At 33.9% G+C, this 20,855-nt stretch overlaps 2 long non-coding RNA genes across 10 annotated transcripts in view; one reads left to right on the top strand and one right to left on the bottom strand.

The window, feature by feature from the left end:
* The window catches only part of LOC143229765 (uncharacterized), a 116,382-nt gene that overhangs the window by 13,550 nt on the left and 81,977 nt on the right, over positions 1-20,855 (bottom strand). The window contains exons 2-4 of one of the 8 annotated variants that reach the window (XR_013016055.1): positions 19,422-19,506; positions 5,959-6,096; positions 4,900-5,219 (exon numbers count right to left, since the gene is read on the bottom strand). This is a non-coding gene — a long non-coding RNA (uncharacterized LOC143229765). Of the gene's footprint in view, positions 1-812; positions 1,014-4,899; positions 5,220-5,958; positions 6,097-16,467; positions 16,863-19,421; positions 20,179-20,855 lie in introns of those variants that run through there. The other 7 variants (XR_013016053.1, XR_013016052.1, XR_013016051.1 and 4 more) reach the window with 7 other exon arrangements.
* Positions 1-20,855, top strand: part of LOC143229766 (uncharacterized) — a 127,556-nt gene that overhangs the window by 42,619 nt on the left and 64,082 nt on the right. The window lies entirely within an intron of this gene.

Here is a 20,855-nt window from a genome sequence, read left to right as displayed (position 1 = left end):
AGGACGTCTAGCGCAAACAGCTATTTTGTAGCTTTCAACAAAAAGTTTAAATAAGCAAAACGTTAAGGTTGTGTGAACTGGAGCAAAAAACAGTATCAATTTAAGGTGCCACTTTTTCCCATTTGCAATATTATTAAAGGACGCAATTTTTAGCAGAGTCGTTTTTCTCTTGGATTCGTTTTAGGTTGAGAATATTTCTATCTTTAAGAATTTTAATAATTTAGGTTGAGTTTCTCGCAAATCTACACGAGGAATATCTGTTCTAACCCTTCCTAATTTAGCAGTGAAAAACTAGAGAAAAGTCAGCTAGTCACTCCCTCACGAAACGCCAACTCTTAAACTAATTTTTTAACAACAAATATGGGAATTAACTATCACGTAATAACGCACCCAAGGCTGAAAGGGCGATCATGTTTGGCGGGATAGGGATTCGAACGCGTCACCCTCAGATTACAAGTCAATGTTTAAACAAAAAAGAGGTATATTTAACATTCATAATAGTTATACTTGCGTGGAAAGTCATATGAAAAATATCTATATGAGCGAATATTAATATTCAACTTTCACCGCTATCAACTTTAAACAATTAAAATATATTTTTTTTTTCAAATAACAAAACGTTTTTATGCTGAGTTGTCTACGAATGAATGAATTTAAACGCTTATCTTTGTCCAAATTAACAATAAATTCGTTGATAAAAGTGTGAATATGTATCCAGTAAGATTATCAGTGTGGGGATTACGTAATGTTTAATAATTTATCTGACAAGAGTTTAACGGTATCAAAAATACTCAGTTTCAAATTGAACTTACTTTTTTGGAGCACTGATCACACGAATGCACGAAACTCATTAAACGTTCAATAAATGTAAGTATAATAAAACGACTGTTTTACGCTCATTAAATGTGACTGTTTAAAGCCTAAATGCTTATATAATTAGACTTGCAGTGAAAAATGAAAACTTAAAGAACGCCTAATGTTCAGTTTTTATGACATTCGACCGAAAATTTCAAATAAAGTGTACTTGATAATTTACCATTAAAAGTTTATAATAAAGCAGGAACTAAAAGTAAAAAAAAAAAAAAAAAGGAAGTAGATAAGACACGTGTTCATGAAGATATTCAGATCGATTTAAACATTCTGCTATACAAACGGTGGGCTCCTTGAACCCAACCCCTGGCTGTCTGATGGTGGGTGTTTTCATCAACTACTCGCCACATGCAAGGTTAGAATCTATTGCGCATGTCTTTCGTTGTAGAGCTTGAATAGTCAAGGGTTAGGAGGAGTAAATGCTTGGGACCCGAAGATATGGGATTCTCACACTTCTCATGTTACATGGTCCTTCTTAGTATTATCAGCTAATAGCACACTCTACAGTTATAGTTCATCGCCTGTACATCTTGTTCTGTGCTCTGTTTTTCAACCGCTGACTCTGATTAGGTCTAATGCACTGGATTCTTTTTTTTTTTTTTTTGAGGGGGTTTAGACTGAAGCAACTTTGAATGTTCTGTACTCTCTTTATGTCCTGATAATAAAGCCTTCTGCTTCTACAAATAATTGTGTCACTCAGAGCTTAAATGTGTCAACGGAAATTTTCTTCCTTAGAATGAAATAAATGTTAATGTAGGTGATTCACATATGTCGAGTGTCCACAGACAAACAGCCTATATGGTTTAATAGTGTTTCTTAAGACTAATGGAAACACTAATTTCTCTACACTTATCTTGATTGGTAGTGTACGTACTGCACACTTATATACACAGTATCTTCCAAATTTTTAAACGAAGAAAGGTAAAAACCTAAAACAGTAAAATACACATTGATCTGAAAACCACGTTTTATTTGACCTCATCAGTTCTGATATAATTCACTGGTTGAGATTTACTTGACAGATACTGTCGATATGATGACTTTACAGCAGAGGAAAAAACGCAGATCTTTCGAATTTATTGTTTACGTAAAATATTAATTAAATAAGCTTATTTATGCACAGACGCCGTCAACAGTATCATTAAGGGACGGCATAAGCAATTCCAAAACATAGTATATATGTATATATATATATATGCCAAAAAGAAGTGAGGACTGCTAGACTACCTACTAAAAGTAAAGACAATATCGCCTCAATAACTGATTTATTTTTGCCTGGATATTTTTTCTTACTGTATTTTAAGTACAGAGCTATACAATTGGTTATATGCGCTGTGCCCATCACGGGTATTGAAATCCATATTTTAACGTTATAAATCTTCATGCTTTTCGTTGAGACACTGGGATCCTGCATGTGGAAATTCATTATTTTATCTACACGTAGTCTTTTTCTTTTAGTTTGTTTTTAAAAGCTAATGAATAATGTTCTATTGAGATACTATATTAGCATACAGAAACATTATCTTAAGGACTTTACTTCCCAGAATTTCGGCCCTGGGGACGCAACAAGCTTGCCGTTTGAAGACAACTTACCGATCTCAAATATCGCTGTAACAAAACATCTGATGCAAATGGACCAGCATGGCCAGGTGGGTTAAGGCGTTCGACTCGTAATCTGAGGGTCGCTTGTTCGAATCCCCGTCACACCAAAAATGCTCGCTTTTTCAGCAGCGGGGGCGTTATAATGTGACGGTCAGACCCACTATGCGTTGGTAAAAGAGTAGCCCAAAAGTTGGCGGTGGGAAGTGATGACTAGCTGCCTTTCCTCTAGTCTTACACTGCTAAATTAGGGACGGCTAGCGAAGATAGCCCTCGAGCAGCTTTGAGCAAAATTCCAAAAAAACAAAAGCAAGCAAATTTGAAACATTTGTTTGTGCTGTCACTGCGTTTGTAAAGGGCGAAGCTGGTTGCAGTGGTGCACTAAGTTGACAACGGTGGTATAAAACCTATGGAGCATTTCACTAGATACGTCTATCTTTCGTCGCTTATAAATTATTAAGAACGTGTACAACAACTTTAAACATCCTATATATAACATATAGAGAGAAATGGCGGACTCTGTCATATTGTGATTATTTTTCTTCTGTTTAATGTTTTGTCATGTCTGAAATATTTGTATTCCCACAATTCCATTGCTGATGGCAAATCCTTTGTGTGTTATATTGTGCTGGTGTACGTTTCTTATTTATTTGTGTTCTAGCGCGAAAGAAAAGTTATAATCTGAAATACCACGTTAAACTATAAGGTTTATTAGCCCTCAAGCTTTACATATTCAGTCTGGGACCGAGGAATGATACAATAGTTTAATATGTACTCGTGTAATATATACTAATATTGAGTATAAGTGATGACTATTCATTATTATCATACACGTAGGAGCAACTAAAATGTCGCCTGTGAAGCACTAACCATAATATAACTCACAGTACTAATGCGCATGTCACTGCAGTTAAAGTCGACACAAGTGAAAAATTGTACATTCAAGCTGTAAATTAGATATACTAATAATATCATACTCAGTACTCTCCTACTGAAAGGCCTGCTCTATAAACAATGAATGAGACATTATTACAACAGTTACTAAGTATATTTTATTTAACAAAAATCTAAGTGATACTTATTATAAAGCATTTATAAGTAAATAACCATTTACATTCATCTCTCAAAAACAAATTGGGTTAAGAATATAATGAATCTTACATCTTTGATGATTAATTTTCAAAGAAACAACTCAGCACTTTACGATACGTTCTTCTTGACATAATTAAAACAATGACAGAATTCCATGTGTGAATTATTTTATGAATTGGTTGGTTACAGATAGATGAAACAACCTAATAATTGTGATGAAATAAAAAAGTTTCATTCATCTGGCTAGAAAACAGCAACTTGATAATCGCATAACCAAATACAGGATATAAACAAAAAATGATGACCAAGCTTGGCTTGTAAATACGGGTATGAATTATTCACAACATTATGTTGAATGATTAATTGTTGTTAAAAGTGTCAAAGGGTGGTACGTGTTGTTTCACAGGTAATCCAGTAAGAGAAATATATATTAATATAGCGTGATTCGCATTGTAAACTTCCTAGTTTCTTCTTTCTGAACACAATGAACAACAGCTTGTTCACCAGTTTAGAAACGTTAAGGAATTCTGTACTGTTGTTATTGTTTCTTTTCCTGTTTCAATGTGAGATGAGCTTTGTTATGATTGTAGACAACTTGCACTTATCTTGCACATTTGCATAATGAAACAGTGTATATCTATATTTTCATTCAGAATACTCTATTGTATTATTTAGTATATTTGAGAGATACGTATAAAGACTCCCATTCTTGAAAACGACAATGCTGTTTAGTACAGTATAGATACTTAACCTGGTATTCATTTAATGTATATTAGGTACACTTCCGCATAGTCTCCGAAAGTCTTCTGTTTCGAGAGTAAATAAAATCAAAGTGAAGAGTAACAAATATTCTTATTTGTTGCATTTGAAGTTTATATGTCACACTGTGTTATAGCTTACAGAATGGATAATTTTTTTCGTGTTTGATGGCATGCGTACGTTTTAATAATTTCAATGTTAAGCGTCGCTTATGTGACGTCGTTTTAGTGTCTACTGACTGACTGACAAACAACATATTAGTGTATAATGGTGCAAGAAGTTAAAACAGATGAACCCTCAATGCGGATTTTGATCCCCTTTCAAGGAAATAAGGCTATAATTTATAATTAATATGTTATTCCAAGGTTACAGAGTTTATTATTAGAGACTAAAACAAGATTCTCTATCAATTAAATAATATAATTGTAGTAAAAACATGTGAGAAATATAAACGCCATCTGTATTCGTAATGCAGTTGAGCTTCATATAACAGTTCACACACGTTTATTAGTTTTGAAATGACCATTATTTCTGTAATAGACATAAAATATGTGATAAAAATCAAGTGAGTGCAGGCGATTATTTTTCAAATTCCTTTTAATTTGTCTACTAAGGATATAAAACAGGTTCCACAAACAGAACCCATCTATAATAAAAACATATCGTGTCCATACATGGCCGCTGGTCCTCAGTAGTACAGCGGTAGGTCGGTGGGCTTATATCGCTGAGAACCAGGTTTCGATACTGTTGGTGGGCAGAGTACAAATTGCCCATTGTGGACTATGGACTTGACTTCAAACAAACCAAACTGTGCTTACGACATGAGAAGAAGACACTTGGATCCATAGTATTTTACAACCGTCGTTGAAAGTTTCGTTTTTTTCAGTAATTTTATGTATCTGAAAATAGGGAAAATATTTGCCTTAAAAGATAAGTTACCTGAGCCAAAAAAAAAAATCAAAGCAACTATGTGTGAGTATTTGGTACTCGAGAGTCGAGGTAGATAAAAAAACATAATCTGAAACCTTTGTAAAACAGAAATAACTTCCAAGGTATTTGATGTTTTTCTGTCGTAAAATCCTATTGGAGAATCAAACATAACACGTGTGATCATTATTAATAAATATCAACAGAAAAAAAAAACTAGACAGTTGTATTACAGTAATAAAAATAATTTACGATAGGGTGTGGGTAGAGTTCTGATTTCGGAGCGAGCGAACCGAGTTTGAATGTTTGTAATAAAAAAAACCAGTGTACTTACAATGAAACACCAATGAATTTCACTTTTACCAAAACTTCAAATGAAAAACAAATGAGTAGATACAATTGACAGTTAAGCAAAATAGTCAGAAACAAAGATTAAAAATTAGAAGCAAAATTAAATAATTAAAAAACTCGCTAATTTTACAACGTCAATAATGATAACAAGTACAAATTTGTTTAATGAATTGATGAAAGTTTGTGTGACTAAAACATAGGATATTAGTGCCAAAAAAGAATAATTTATGATAACAAAGTGAAGTGAAGAGGTAAAAGGATACAGAAGGTAAGCAGAAGGAAGGTGTGATACGTAATTTTCTGTAGTTTAGGTTAGAAATTAACTTTTATTGTTCAAAAAAATAGCCATTGTATTCTTACCTCATAACTACATGAAACATTCTTTCCGCAAAAATCCTCGAACGCTTTCTTATATGTTGGTGTGATTCAATTGTGCTCTATTATTTGCTATTGCTATACGCGTTAGATATATTTAAAAACCAGAAAGTCTTGATCAAACTGAAATAGAAACCAGAGATTGATGGTGGAGTACACATTCAAACTAATGAATGACACAAACTAAATGTAGACACTAGGAAAGTTCATATTTTAAAATTGTTCCTCACAATTCTAGCTAAATTTGGTGTGAGCTGCAATCATAAGCACTTTTGTCTTGTCCAGCTGCATATGGCAAACTTGCTTCTTACATCGCACATTGGCTAATTTTGAAGGTTTTTTTAAATTGACGCGTTTTCTCAGTTTGTTCTGAGAGTCCATCTGTATTTTCAAGTAACCTACTCAGGTGATGATGAACTTTCGAACCTTTCTGTTGTACATTTGCGTACCTGCAGATCAGTACACGATCTGTCATCCCATGTGGTTGATTTAAACTGGTAGTTCACTTCAGAGAAGCATCTTCAGTTAATTCTGATAATACGTTACCACCTTTTAAAAATTTTGGAAAACTGGTTCGATTAATTAAGTAATAACAAATATTTATTTTTACATTGCGCAGTGTTGGTTCTTAGTTTGAGTTAGCATATATGACCACACATTCTCCATCTTTCTTTACATGAAATAAAATCGCTTGAATTTCGCTGGTTCACTGCACTGGTCACACGGCAAGGCATTGAATTAATATACTTTATATGTAGTGGTAAATACAGACTTACACTAATCATCAGTCTAAATTTCAATCTGCTAGTAAATAGTTTAAAACTAATTCCAAAGAACTAGACCAATGGCATTAGTAACGTGTTGAATATATATGTAAAAACGGCTCGAATGACCGAAGAAAGTCGAAACGTTGTTCGCTCCTCTACGTAAAATATTTTCTCAACCCAAACGAGCTGTTTTTATATATATATATGGGTTTTCTCGACATCACTGAGTAACGTGTTGACATTCATTACCATGTTCACCATCTGAAATTTTACATCAGTTTGTCTCATTTCTATTTTTTCTTCACTGTGCCTACTAACAAAAATGATGCAATGTACATTGACTATTGACATTTTTGTAATATTCTGTTGACCATTGTGCTGGTCAGGTGTCAGGTAGACCATGTGTGCTTTAAAAGTGCCTATTTGATAGAATACAATCCACCAGCATCATTATGTTGATATACTGACACAATCCACCATGTACCTGTTTATTAGATAAAATATAATTACGTTGATGTACTGACACTGTTTATTTGATAGAATGTAATCCACTAGTACCATTATGTTGATGTACTGACACTGTTTATTTGATAGAATGTAATCCACTAGTACCATTACGTTGATGTACTGACACTGTTTATTTGATAGAATGTAATCCACCAGTACCATTACGTTGATGTACTGACACTTTTATTTTAAACATTAATCTCATTCAACCTTAAGTTTTCAAAAATATTCAATATTCAAATAATTGTAATATGATTTATTAGATGTCTTAAACGTGTTAGAAATTTTTACAGTCATTCTTAATGTAATTTTTTGAAAGATATGCTGATAGTAATGATAACTTCTGTGGCTTCTCAATCATAATTTATGCTAATCATTATTCCTCAGAATGTACTCACAGATTTGTAGTGACAATTGAACAGCATACACATTTTCCGTGTAGTCAGTGTTATTAAAGACAGAGCCAGAACCATAATATATTTCACCGAGTAATAGAGCGTATTCCATAACATAAGGGTGTCAGAGGTAGTAATGTTTCATCTTCTGAGTGAAACCATGTTGTTTACTTTTCAGACCTATGTAATGGCTGTTTAGCGGTCTTACAACTATCCTGTAAGTCAAGATATAATTGAATCTCCAAAACATACCAATCCCTGAAAAGAGAAAATGAATAGCTCTTTTCATTTTCTTAGAAATGGTAACAATGGAAAGGCTTAGAATAAGCTCTTTCTGTACCTATTTTGTTTGGTACAATAAACATTTATTATATAGCTGTCAGTTGAAACATTACTAGCCATATCTAATACAAACAAGACTGATAAAAGTTCTGAGAACTATGTTATCAACCAGAAACTGTACCTCCTGTTCATTCACGTGTACTTTAAGAAATATGGAGCTTAGCTTTGTGTCATTAATTAGCTCTGTCTGCCCTGAGACCTACTACTTTGAAGCAGGCTGGGAGAAAGCAGTATTAGCTAACATTCAGATTTATCCTTCTTGGCAGAAGTTTGGATATCAGTAGCAGAGTGACGATTTATTCTGTAAGCTCGCTGGTCCTGACAAAGTATCACGTATTTTACTTGTTTTTATTCGTCTCATGAATGAAGGGTTCATAAGCTACAGTGGAGATCACAATTCAGCTCTCTTTCCGGAACATTGTGAAATGTATTATCCATCCATTCATGGTGGTCTTCATAAAATGGTTGCTGATAAACCTAGTGGTCCTGCTTTCTTTGGGATAGATTATCTTTTGATGTGTGCACTGCCGTACAGTTTTTATAGGCAGTTACAATGCTAAAATCAAGGGTTCGATTCCCCTCGGTGGGCTGAGCAAATAGCCCAATGTGGCTTTACTATAAGAAAAAAAATTTATAGGCACTGACAAACGTTCTGCTCTTTGAGAAAGAATTTTTTTTAACTTCGCGCAGAGCTACACGAAGGCTATCTGTGCTAGCCGTCCCTAATTTAGCAGTGTAAGACTAGATGGAAGGCAGCTAGTCATCAACAGCCACCGCAAACTCTTGAGCTACTCTTTTACCAACGAATAGTGGGATTGACCGTCACGTTATAACTCTCGCACAGCTGAAAAATCGAGCATGTTTGGTACAACGGGGATTCGAGCCCGTGACCTTCAGATTACGAGTTTAACGCCTTAATCCATCTAGCTATGCCGGGCTTTAAGAAAGAAAATACCAGTTTACCACCTTGTTATGTATATCTACGTTCACGGGTTTCAATTCTCTAACACGTGATAATTAACAGTTTCACAGAGCAAACTTCAACAAATTTGTCACTCAGAATGTTCCCTTAATCTGCTGTGGAGATATATATGTACCCATTTGGTTCCTTTGGCTGTGGTTTTGCTAGATAGTAGATAGACACAGTGGGAATCTCGTTAATCCATTCATGCACGTCACTAATTAGATGACGAGGCATTTGGCTACCATAAGAGAGTCATATGTAATGAGTGTAGCTATATCGAGGCTCTGAAACAGAGACAGCATAGTCTCGTTTATAATTCAAGTATCCCTGACTGTCAAGTACTTCAGGCCCCTCAAAATATACTCAAGATCATCTGAACTATTTTTTCAGAAAATAGTAAATATAACCTGAACCAATTCACTACAGGTATGATCTTCAGATACAGTGATATCGAACAGATAAGTACCCACAAAATGCATATTCCAGAATGTTAGGTAAAGGTTGAACAAACAGAAGTGAACAAATAATGAAAATCTTTATTCATATATATATATATTACTTCGGATTTACAGCGCTAAAATCAGTGATTCAGTTCTCTTCGGTGGACACAGAGCACAGCCTGGTGTGGCTTTGTTATAAGAAAAACACACCAGCCAGCAAAAAACTTTATATAAAAAAATGCGCTGGCTGATCAGTCTGTAGAGGGACCTTTTCAAGAATGTTCATAGAGAAAATGAAAGAAATAATTAAATTATACCACATTTTTCAATCGTATTAGAAATTCAATTGTGGTATACTACACTATAGAGCTACGAACATTACCGACAATTTAATATAACATGTCACCCCTTGTGAATGAGTTTACTCAACTTCCAGGAGTCGAAACAAACACATGAATAGAGTGAAAGAAGTTATTAAATTTACCATTTGTAAACTCTACTCAAGTAGAAAGGCTTAGCACATGTTTACAAGTTTCCAGCATCCGTTTAAGGAAAGTATTATATATAAATGCTGAACACCTGAAGGAAAATTTAGAAAAATTACCTGAATATATCCGATTATAGAAATATTCTCTACTAGCTATGGAAGGTTGAAGTTAGCTGCTACTTCTGCTACAATACATATAATGAGTTGAGCTACCCCACGTATCATTTATTTCGTATCATTAATACTGTATTATCAGAGGTACTGCACAGCTTCTTTCACATTTGTTTGCCTGAAATCCTACTTTGTTCAAATAAGAATAATGTTGTCAACATGTGATTCAAATGACACACAGTATAAAATTGAAAGTTAACACAGAAAATGTTCTGTTCCATTTAGAGATGTGCCCATGCTGAAAATATGTTATTTTCTTACCATTGAGAAACTTTCATCTTATAACGCGAAGAAATCGGGTTTCGATAATCGTGATGGGCAGAGCACAGATAGCCCATTGTGTAAATTTGTGCTTAGCTTCAAATAACAACGAAAACCATTGAGATAATTTAGAAAACACTTTGAAAGAAACAGCAACACATAATTTTAAAAATAAAATCCTTGTTGTAGCACAAAAATAGGATCTTTTTTAACATTAATTTGTGACGACTTTGTTTATAGAAATCCTAACAAATACATCAGTAATCCAAACAACATAAGTTTGAAAGATTCACTTGTCTGCAGTTTACTGACGAATAAGGAAAAATTGAGGTCGTCAGTGGCTGAAGGAAGTGTTAACGTTGATCCCATGTTAGAACACAAGAAGTAATCCATAGATCAGAGTAGAATGTTTATTAATAATATTCACTTCTTTGTTTATTGAATAGAAGGACTAACAACACACAATACTTCATTTTAAGGCAATATATTGTACTTTACTCAGTATAGACAATAAAATTGGAATGAAGAACACTAAATTTACAATGAAACATTTACACTTATGGTTTCTTCTTATAAACAAAGCTACAGGAGAGTATGCTCGATAATATGGTAGGTTTATATTGCAAACTACCTTCTTCTCTTTTTATATGTAGTCAGTACTTTTACTTTTCAAAATTTCAGAAAATTTGCTAGATTTAGTTTCTTTGCTTAGATTCAAATGCGATACTTAGTTGGTTGGTAGTTGCTTAAGGTAAACTGACAGAAACATTCATATTGATCCCTAGGAAGACAGGTAAGAAAGAGTTTGTGTCGTCATTTGCTTGTTTCTTCAGCTAAGAGAAATAGTAAACCAACGTGAAGAGGAAATATAGCTGAGTTTGGTAGTCCTTCATCTGTTCACTTACGTTCAGATGCCTAAAGTTCATTTCTGTTTTCATTCCATAGTTCTCATTTCTTTGTATGGGAAATAAAATATTCGTTCTTAAAGGTGAATTTTACAGAAAAAAAGAAAACTTTGCAGTCAAAAGAACTACTCATACTGATTGATTTTGTCGGTTCACATTTTTTTATAAAACATATGTGGTAATAAATGAAACATAGAACTTGGTGCAGAAAGAGCCCTTTCCGAGTGGCAATCCGAACGTTTTAGTTTTTACATTTGCCGCTAGAAAAAGTACTGTGACGTAATAGTTGCCAAATAAACCGCCAACGCTAGCGCGTTGAATGTAAATAAACATGGCCAGTGCATACGGAGAAACAGAGGCGGAGTCTGTTTTGACTTCGTGTACTGAACAGTGTCGAGTAGCGCCATATCAATTCAAACCTACTCTGAACGAACCTAGAACAGTTACTTTTGACATAGATCTGACAAGTTCTAGTGATGAGGACAGTTCCATGAGAGAGAGTAGCGGAACTGTGAGTGATACTGAAGAAATAAGATTATATATTAAAACAACATGCTTTATGAGGTTTATGAGATTTACATTTCATATGACAATGTTAAAGTACTGTGTTAAGATTAATTTTATTATGATGAGTTATGGAAATATGTAATGGAGTTTATATTTGATTGTTTACAAGTCTACAATGTTTTTTTTTTAAAAATACATAACATGTGCTTGATTACTTCAACATATTTAAGACATAGACCTATTTTAATTTATCTTGAAATGATAAATTTGAAAAATGGTATTCTTCAAACTTTTCCATGTGTAAAAATGATACAAAAATATCTACAGAATGATTTATTAGCTTTTAAAGTTGGAATCTACTCTATTTGGGATAGATTTGTCCACTGTCTAGACTAGGAAATCAAGGTTTTACTGACTTTCAGGTGCCACAAATGCAAAGCACGCTCATGAATGTGAAATGTGTATGCACGCTCATGAATGTGAAATGTGATCTCATTTGAACGTCATGTTACATTCCATGGGTTTCAAGCCAGGCAGGTTGAAACTGATAAAACCATCGACAGCAGACAGGATCGTCCCCACCATCTTGACATAGCTTTGCATGGTGTGAAGGAGTCCAGTTCTTCCTATTGACCATCTGCACCCACTGTCGCCATCTTGCCGGTTCCTTGTCCTTGCACGAAAACGAAAAGAAGCTTCTGCCCGATGCCGAACCGTTTTTACAAACATAAGCAACGCAGTAAAACATGTTATCATAAAACAAACATAAAGTAGTAATGTCAAGACAAAAAAAGTCTCACAAAGCATGTAATTACATAAAACCCAAGCACTGAAAGAAACACAATGGTCGGCGCGCAACGAAGAGTGTTTGGCAACTATTACGTCATAGTTATAAAACGTCACGCAAACACCCGAACGACCAAGAGGAACTTGAGTTCAAGTACCCGCATGTTTTGTTTCATTTTTTACTCATAAACTAAAGTGTTTAAAAATATGGCAACCATACAGGAATTATACCTAATCAAAGTACAGTTTCTAAGGCAATTATTAATTTTTTTAAAATTCACATTTGATAAATATTGCTGCTTAGTCTCATTTACTTCTACAAAAACAATCCTTCAGGTCCTCCTGTTATCTGTGTAGTCGGGTTACTGCAGTAGTCAAGACAATCACACTGTGAAAGACCTCTTTTTATAAGTTATGTAAAAATTTAGAACCATGCCATAGATAAGATTATGATAACAGTAACACATACACAAACAGTTTTTGAATACAGGAGCAATCAAAGTGAAGTTATTAAACATGAAAGATGGTTAAAACCAAGTGCCGTGTTTTTATATTTTAGCTATGAATTACCAAAGTAACATTAGGTCTCTTCAAATTTTACTGATAAATTTATGACAAAGAAATTTTTTTTTCGAATAAAATGTTACATAATTCAATTTCTGTCCGTATTTAAATAAAGTCACACCAGACATGCTCGCTCTTTCAGCCGTGGAGGCTTTATAATGTGTTGATCAATCCCACTATTCGTTGTTAAAAGAGTAGCTCAACAGTTGGCGGTGGCTGGTGATGACTAGCTGCCTTCCATCTGGTCTTACACTGCTAAATTAGGAACGGCTAGCGCAGATAGCCCGCGTGTAGCTTTACGCAAAAATCAAAACAAACCAATAATTTAAAGAAAGTACATTTTTCTAAAATCATAACGTCACAATGTAAGTGTTGACTTCCAGACAATGAAATAACTCACTTCACGTCTAGATTGATTCAGTAACATATAGCGTTTATATTTTTAGTTGACATGTTTTTGGAGATTTAAGAAAAACAATTGAACGTATATGTTACTTCTCGTCTTCAAAATTTAAGAGAATATGTTTGTAAAGTCACAGAACGTCACAGAATTAGCCAATAAAACATACAGAAAATCAAATCAGCCTTGCCCTCAGCAATATAGAAAACTGTTTCAGGGGGTTCAGCGTCTGTTTAACAGTGGAAAAAATGTAGCTTTCAGCTCTCAAAAGTTCTAGCAACACAGAAAAGAACACGATCAAAATTATTCCTTGTTCTCTTACAACTTTTTTTAACTGTTCTTCAATAGCATGTTTAAAATATTCATTTCCTGCAAAAGGAAGAAAAGTCTGAACGTTAGCATTTGCAACAACCCCCGCGTATTAAGCAGCGATATTTCTGAGTCATCACTTTACGCAATGCTGCTTCATTAAGTTTTACAAGAACCATGAGTGCTCAAGAGCCTTCTTAACCTACGAGTGCTTTCCCAGACATCTGTCCCCATTGAGACATTAACTTGTTGATACAGTAAATAAAAAGTGACCAATTATTGTCTGCTTTGTAGTTTCTTTTTCGTTGGTTACGTCGCAAACAAAATGATGCCAAAATCGCAAATTCTATCTTTTTCTTCGTCATTTGTTTTATTTGTTCATTTCAAAAGAAAATTCGTGTCAATGTTCCAATAAAAAAATCGTAGACATAATCACTCAGAAGATGAACTAGCAAAAAAAAAATGAACCAATGACAAGGACTTTCTTTCGGCTTAGTTTGTTGTGCATATTCGAAATAGTGCTATTCATGACGTATGTTTGCATAAGCTTAACCCTGAACTTGCACTTTGGTGACTTTATTTGGTATTTTAGTAGAATAAAACTAAATTGTTCAACATCGTTGTTACGCACGAAGCAACAAGAAGAAGGCATCTCACAGCGGATATCAAGACTTGATTTTTAGCGTTACAGAACCTCAGACTTACAGCTGAGTCTCCAGGAGAGGAATGCTCAATAAGAACGATCTCTTTTTATAAACAAAACGATATTCCAAGTGCATAAAAGAAATATTAGCAGGTGTAGGAGAGCAGAAATCACCGAATATTATTTTAACATTTGTAATGAAATGTTCCCGGTTTTTAAACTGTGTCCCTTTGGAGCTTTGCATTTGTACCTTAAATATGATGTTGAATTGTAGTTCACACACAAAAAAAGCCACAGATTACTCTGTATGAGACATTTTAGTATGTTCGCTTATGCGAGTTTGGGTGATTTGTTGTCAACTTTGAAACGTAAAAGCAGCACGTATATTTTGCATTTCGCTTAGAGCGGCATACGCTAAAGAGATATTGCTATGCTATTTATGTGAGATTGATAGTATTGCCTAAGGCCTTGAAAAGTGGTCAAACAGGACTTTCATAAAGTCTTTTTATCACATGCTTTTCGACATTATGATTGCAGAATCGACGGGGTAAAAAAAAACTAGTGTTAAGCAATCAGCATGTCTGTTTGTTTTGTTTTTTTCTCCATACAATATTAGCTTTTTTTTTCTCTAATATCCTGACTTTTTTCGTGATCCGGTTTTACCACTTTTGAAATATTTAAACTTATCTCTTTAAGGACTGTAACATTTTTTAATTTACTCTGACATATCTAACATTTTTAACGATTCGAAGGATAAAAGTTTCGCATGGATTAGGGAAGGGTCTAGCATCATTAACAGGTGAAGCCTAGATTCGTAGTTGCTGTCAGTGTTTTATGCATAAAAATGTTGTGTGAAAATTTAACATTTGCGATTATTCTAGGAGTTAACTCGGGTAATTTCCGAAGCTTATTACTTTCTATATATGTGAATTTTTCATTGTAATGTGTCAGCGGTAAGTTTACGGATTTACAATAATGAAAGCCAATGTTCAATTTTCCGTACTGGGCTGAACGAATATAGTGCAGCTCTATGCTGAAAGCAAACAAGCAATGGTTATAATTTTGTTTGTCTCTTTAGTTTTTATTATTAACTAGTTTTTAGTAATTTTAATAATTATGCTTCACTTATAGTATTCTAATTTTTGTTTTATTTAAGAAAGGAGAGAAACAATCCGTAAAGGCTCACTGAAGAAGACTCGCTATTATTTGGACACGTTACACTTTAGTAAATTATTTATATTAACACAATAATCAAACATAAGCACAAGATATTATAAAATTATTTCCCAGTGTTTTGTAAAACCAAAACCTAGTGAGTTTGTGCGATTCGAACTCACGCCCCGCTAATCGGACAGTAGACTAATGTATTTAAGAATATAAATTATAATTCCGCTGTAATACATATACATGCATAAAAATATACGTGTTAGAGCCGAATTATTCTTAAGATAAAAATAGCACGTTCGTTACGAAAGCAAAATTTTCCTCCTGCAATGTTTTCGTGAACGTTTACATTCATATCACCAGTAACCGTGTTTAATATTTCTAACACAAAGATAAATGGTTTTAATGTATGAGTGAACAGACCAGCAAGTATAGAAAGAGAGAGTCAAGCCTGAGTTATGATAGCTTAACGCTGCGTCCCTCGGATTAGGAACCAGAAAAACAGGTTTATAATACCTTAGGCACTGAAAGTGAGGAGCAGAGTCCAACACACTCATGCTTTTAGGCTCTAATTTCGCTTTGTTTTTCCTCTTCCATTAACGTTGTGTGAATGGTAAAGTTAGTTTCTGTAATTGCGGAAGTTCTTATAAGCGCTTTAGTTTTGAACTTTTATTTTTTAATCGATCTAACACGATAAAAGTGCATTTTCAGGTTTGTTTTGTGGCCAGAGAGTATCACGCACACAAACGAAAAAAAACAAACAAACGCGAGGCTAGTGTCGTCAGATTTTCCAAACAATTATTATTGTATATTACCTAAAAATATGTGTTAAATGAATATAAAGGTGAACAAGAATAGTCTAACTGGCACTAGTAGCCGAATACTAAGAGATAATTAGAAAGGTATGTTATATCTCCCCCTTCCTTTATCTCTAAAGTGTACAGTCCTTGAATTTTAAGGTCATTTTATATTTGCAACATATCCATTCTGTTTCCTTTGTTTCTGTACTGAATAGTTTTGTGTTTCTGGTAAGATGGGTTTCGAATTGTTGATATTGTAGTCATATTTTTTTCTTCTGTTGGACTGTAGGTTAGAGCGCTCGATTCGCAATCTGAGGGTTGCGGGTTGTATCTTCATCCCACCAAACATGCCCGTCCTTTCAGATGTGGCGGCATTATAATATTGCGGTTAATTCCAAGATTCGTTGGTTGAAGAGCAGTCCAAGAGCTAGCAGTGGGTGGTGATGACTAGCTGCCTTTCTTCTAGCGGCATCTAGCCTTTTATTGCAAAATTTAAAAAGGTTAGTGAAGCTAGTCCTCGTGTAGCTTGTTGCGAAATTCAAAACAAACCGAATCAACTTTTGGAATTCCTAACATACTAAAGAAACCCTCAAAACCACAATGACAGTATAACATTAGTCATTAAAATAATTATTGAACACTTTACATCCTTACTACCACAGATTACAGAATGACTCGTAATTTCACAAACATTACAGAACACAACTACACAGCTAACATAACTTTATAAAGAAATACATAACCTGAAAACATAAACGGAAATAGCCCTAAAAAGGAAAGTGGTAAAAGTAACTGATAGACATCGAATTCAACTTGCGAAACCCTAACTACAAAACACCAAATACAAACGGTTCAATAGAGACGAAAAAGTCAACTTGAACCTGAATCTCTCAGGTCTTCAAGACCTACATCTCGAGAGATAGATAAATGAACTGTACTTTGCATAGCACACTGATGTCCATTATTTACTTTATTAGGTACAAATATTGGTAATTTTATATTGGCGTGTGTATCATTGTGCTTATGAAAGCTCTCTCTCCATTCCTTACCTGTCACGTTTGTGTTTTTGTTCTTCTCAATGGTCTATAGTAAGATTATCACAGTTAAATCATACTAGCTAATTTAAACGTTCTATGTTGTTCTGTGGTACAAATGTGTCCTTATTTTGGTAAGTAAAAGATACTGACTTTGTTTTCGGAGTGACTGACCCAGGATGTATTTCCTCAAGATTAGAACAAAATATTGCTTCAGAAATATTAGAGAAAACATGTGATTTAATTATTTTATTGTTTGTAAAAAATAAAAGGATATCAAGAAAATTTTAGTAAACTAAGATCATTTGTGGAACTATTCTAGACTACACTTGGATTAATATTGTCATATCTTAGCAACAGTTTCATTAGATTATGTGCAGTTAAAGCTACTTAGCGGATTAACTATAAGGCTAAGTATGTGACTTGTTTTAATACAGTTAATTGCAATCGAGTGATTAGCAAATCAGCGGCTAGTGCTTTAGTGGTAAACTCGTAGAAAAAGTAACCTTGATGAGATAGCAAACATACACATCACAACTGGTAATAGCACGAGGAGCCACTTTCTTTTGACGTCCCACAAACATCCGGGTACTTGCGTCTGAAGCGTGACTGTAATGCCCTACAGACACGAAGTGTTTACTTCAGTTTGCGAGTTTTGTTTTTGAATAGAGCATTTACTACTTGCGACATTTTTGACTGCTCCTTCTTAGCGTTCGAGAACGTTCTCTAGTCAACGTTATCGTCTCTATATATGGTTACCGCAGACCTTAAAAGCTTTTCAATATTCATACTAAATATCTGTATTCCAAATAGTATGTAGACATTCCAGTTGTAGCCGGGAGCTGTAGAAACTGGTCACAATATCGGTGAATCCTCCCAGTGGCACAGCGGTATGTCTACGAACTTATACATCGGATTTCAATACCCATAAAGGGCAAAGCACAGATAGCCCATTCTGTAGCTTTTTGCTTAATTCACAAACAAACAAGCAATGTGAGTGAAATAAATAAGTGTTCTTCTGTTAACCAGATGTGGGATTTATTAAATGATTCGGAAAATCACAGTAAAAAATACGTGTAATTTGATATACTTTATAAGATAGTACGCCATAAATATCACTAAAGTAATGTTAACACTCCTACGAAAAGTGGGGCCTAATAGGCCCCAGAGCAACTTTAAAGGTTATTAATATTAGGCTAATAATTTTGTATTTAAATGAAATTGCCATTTAAATCCATTAATGAATGGATTAACGAGATTCCCACTGTCCCTACCTACTATCTAGCGAAACCACAGCCAGGGGAACGGGCTTGGAGAAATCAGGACTAGAAACGTCTTTTCGTAGGAGTGTTAAAGATCCTATTTGCTAAATTTAATATCATATTACACACACTAGAAACAAAGAACATTTGGAGTGAAAGCAAAGAAGCGAGAGTATAATAATATTAACCAGCTAATATGGACTATATTCACTAAATAAAACAGTTTACAACTCTAGACGTATTATGTGTTTTTTCGTCGCTAATGTGAATGACGATAAAATAATTTAAAATCAATATAATAATAAATGTAAATAAACAATCAGAGTTTAAATTAAGTTATAATAAATAAGGTTGTGTAATTAATTATTACATTGAAACTCTAGTCTGTAAATAAAAGTTATAATAATCACAACTCGTTTGTCTGATCTTCACACTATAACAATCGTTGTTTACGAAAACTGGTAATAATCACAACTCACTTTTTATCTCATTCACACTATAACAGTCCTAGTTCATGAAAATTGGTAATAATTACAACTCAATTGTTTGATCTTGTTCACACTACAGTAATCGTTGTTCGTGAAAATTGATAATGATCACAACTCACTTGTTTGATCTGTTTCATACTATAACAGTCGTTGTTCATGAAAATTGGTAATAATCATAACTAATTTTCTTGATCCAGTTTACAAAATAACAGTCGTTGTTTATAAAAAATTTATATTAAATATATATCTCACCTAGAATCCTGGTATTTCTCTCATACTTCAACTGGTCTGATATGTCTTGGTATTGAGCGAAAGGTCTCGTCGACACTCGATGTGGCTGAAATATTATATTCTAGATTATTTTCACTCATGGTTTCTTACAATTTATGTAAGTTTTGTAAAATACATTATAAACATATATATCTATTCTAAGCCACGTAATTCCCTTAAAAATATGTTGCGTTTGTCTTCTAGTTGTCATTTTTTGTAATGTAATATCAACGTGCTTGAAAATAATACTGCCTACTTTCCATTTTAGCAGAGAGCATAAGCAAGCTCACACATAAGTTTCTTTTTAATCATTCAATAATCACGTTCAAGAGTTTATAATAATATTAATCAGGTTTTAAAGTTGTTGCAAATACACAAGCCAGAAATATTAATGAATAAGATCATGAGACAGTCATAAAAAACTATAAACTTCCAACAGGTTTAGCAAAGGTTAAAGAGTTCTAAGGTCATTACGTCAAGATTTTTTGTCGGTGTATTTCATGGAAAACATTTCTGATCTATTCGACATTTTTCATAAATAAATACTTGTTTAATATAACTTTTTTCAGTATTACATTAGAGCCCTTTTTTTTAGAAAATCATTAAAGATAGGATAAATAAATGGTTCAATTTCATTCTTTTCTCGACAAATGTGTAACAAAAACTGTGGAAAACAAAACATCCATATATGGTAACAAAATATCTGTCTGTTTCTTAATCTCCCGACCAGTTAATAGGAAAAAATAAAATAGAAATCAAAGCGCTTCTTTTCAATGTATATTCGCCCGGCATGGCCAGGTGGGTTAAGGCGTTTGACTCGTAATCTGAGGATCATGGGTTTGAATCCACATCGCACCAAACACACTCGCCCTTTTAGCCGTGAGAACGTTATAACGTGACGGTCAATCCTACTATTCGTTAGTAAAAGAGCAGTTGAAGGGTTGACGATGGGTGGTGATGACTAGCTTCCTTCCCTCTAGTCTTAGACTGCTAAATTAGGGATGGCTAGCGCAGATAGCCCTCGTATAGCTTTACGTGGAATTCAAAAACAAAAAAAACAATGCATGTTACAGGAAAAGTATAATTTTTTGTGGAGTTCATAGAAATTCATATTGATATCGACATAGATCCGTCAAACTTCGTCAATTCTAAAGAGAAAATCTAATGAAAAACTATTAAGGACAAAATATTTTTCATTGTGAGAGAACTGCATGAATAAATAAGGGATTTCTACCGCGGAGTGATTGAAAGAAATATTTCAAAGGTAGGAATACTGTACAACGACAGGAACATGTTTTTGTTTGGTTTATATGCATATATATATATATACAGTATTTTTTTACAAGTCGACATTATATACATGGATGATTTTAATGTAACATGTCAAATAAGTTGCTTTGAATTAAGCTGAATATC

This window comes from Tachypleus tridentatus, chromosome 10, assembly GCF_004210375.1.
Source record: "Tachypleus tridentatus isolate NWPU-2018 chromosome 10, ASM421037v1, whole genome shotgun sequence".
Taxonomy (NCBI): Eukaryota; Metazoa; Arthropoda; class Merostomata; order Xiphosura; family Limulidae; genus Tachypleus; species Tachypleus tridentatus.
Note: the sequence above shows the minus strand (reverse complement) of the source record. Positions and strands in the feature narration are given on the sequence as shown.